Genomic DNA, 2,464 nt, shown 5'->3' with positions numbered 1-2,464 from the left:
TGCAGCCATCATTGTTGTTTGGCGGGCCCGGGCTGGATTCGAACCCGCCACCTTAGGTGTATGTGGCTGGCGCCTTAGCTGCTTGAGCCACAGGCGCCGAGCCAGGTGTCCTTTCTATAAAATGACTTTAGGATAAGAGCCATTGTGGTTTTGATTTGCATTTCCCTGGTAATTAGAAATATTGAGCATTTTTTTCATATGTTTGTTAGCCATTAGATTATCTTCCTTGGAAAAATTTGTTCATGTCTTTAACCTGCTTTTTAAAGGGGTTGTTTAGTTTTTCATTGCTTATTTACTTCAGTTCTTTGTAGATTCTGGTTATCTGTCCTTATCAGATGAATACTTGCAAATATTTTCTCCCATCCTGTGAGCTATTTACTATACTGATTGTGTCCTTGGCCATATAGAAACTTTAAATTTTATCAGGTCCCACTTATTTATTTTTGTTGTTGCTCTGATTGCTTTTGAGATCTTCTTCATAAAATCTTTCCTGAGGCTGATACCTATAAGAGTTTTTCCCCAAATTTTCTTCCAGAATTCTTTTAGTTACATGCTTTAGGTTTAAGCCTTTTATCCATCATGAATTAATTTTGTGAGTGGTGAGAGGTGTGGATCCTGTTTTAGTCTTTTACATGGAGCTATCTAGTTTTCCCAGCACCATTTTTTTGAATAAGGATTCTTTCCCCCACTGGATTTTTTATCGGCTTTGTCAAAAATCAGGTGGGAATACCAGGATGGTTTCATCTCTGGGTTCTCTATTCTGATCCACAGGTCTATGTCTCTGTTTTTGAAGTCTGATAAGGTGATGCCTCCCACTTTGTTCTTGTTGAATAAGGTGAAAAGTAGCCTTGGTATTTTTTTTTTTTTTTGAGACAGAGTCTCACTTTGTGGGCCTCAGTAGAGGGCTATGGTGTCATAGCTCACAGCAACCTCAAATTCTTGGGTTCAAGTGATCCTCTTGTCTCAGCCTCCCGAGTAGCTGGGACTATAGGTACCCACCACAACACTCAGCTATTTTTAGACACAGGATTTTGCTCTAGCTCAGGCTGGTCTTGAACACATAGGCTCAGGCAATCCACCCACCTTGGCATCCCAGAGTGCTGAGATTACAGGTATGAGCGAACGCCTAACATTGGCGTTTTTTTTTTCTTTGAGACAGAGTCTCAAGCTGTCACCCTAGGTAGAGTGCCTTGTCGACATATCTCACAGCAACCTCCAACTCTTAGGCTTAAGCAATTCTCTTGCCTCTGCCTCCCATGTAGCTGGGACTACAGGTGCCCGCTACAACGCCCAGCTATTTTGTTGTTGTTGTTGCAGTTGTCATTGTTTTAGCTGGCCCAGGCTGGATTTGAACCCACCAACCCCAGTGTATGTGGCTGGAGCCCTACCTACCGAGCTACAGGCGCTGCCTAACATTGGTATGTTAATGGGGATTGAATCTGTAGATCATTTTGAGTAGTATAGTCATTTTAACAATGCTGGTTCTGTCAGTCCGTGGGCATGATATGTTTTTCCATGTGTTTACATCCTCTTCTATTTCCTTCTTTAGTGTTTCGTAGTTTTCTCTATAGAGGTCTTTAGTTCCTTTGTTAAATATATTCCTATATATTTCCTTTTATTTGTTGCTACTGAGAAAAGTATTACATCTTGTATTTGATTAAAAGCATTCTCACTTAGAACTGAAACCAATCGAGGTTACCAACTATCTCCACTTCTGTTCAACACAGTGCAGGAACAGCTTGACTGTTGTTAGCATTTATTTTGTAAATAAATCTACTGATTTGTTACATTTATTTTGTAGCCTGAAACTTTAATGAATTTCTTTATCAATTCTGGGAGTCTCTTGGTTGATTGAACCTTTGGGGTTCGACCTCTTCTTTCCCCATTTGGATACCTGATTTCCTTCTTTTGCCTGATTCCTCTGTCTAGGACTTCCTGCACTGTGTTGAACAGAAGTGGGGATACTGGGTAACCTTGTCTGGTTTCAGTTCGAAGTGAGAATGCTTTTAATTTCTCCTGTTCAGTACAATGTTGGTTGTGGGCTTGTAGTATATGGCCTTTATCATTTTGAGGTAAGTCCCATCTATACCTATTATTTTATGTGTTCTTATCATATGAACTGCTGAATTTTGTTGAATGCTTTTTCTGCATCTATTGAAAAAATAATATGGTCCTTGTTTTGGGGTCTATTTATGTGGTAGATTACATCTGTAGGTTTGTGTTTGTTGAACCATCTTTAGTTCTCTGGAATGAAACTTGCTTGGTTGTGATGAATTACTTCTTTGATGTGCTACTGAATTTGGTTTGCTAAGGTGCTATTAAGAATTTTCAGGATTGGCTCGGCACCTGTGGCTCAAGTGGCTAAGGCGCCCGCCACATACACCTAAGGTGGTGGGTTCGAATCCAGCCCAGGACTGCCAAACAAGAATGACGGCTGCAACCAAAAAATAGCTAGGCGTTGTGG

Source organism: Otolemur garnettii, unplaced genomic scaffold, assembly GCF_000181295.1.
Source record: "Otolemur garnettii isolate 467f Iridium unplaced genomic scaffold, OtoGar3 scaffold00117, whole genome shotgun sequence".
NCBI classification, from domain to species: domain Eukaryota; kingdom Metazoa; phylum Chordata; class Mammalia; order Primates; family Galagidae; genus Otolemur; species Otolemur garnettii.
Note: the sequence above shows the minus strand (reverse complement) of the source record.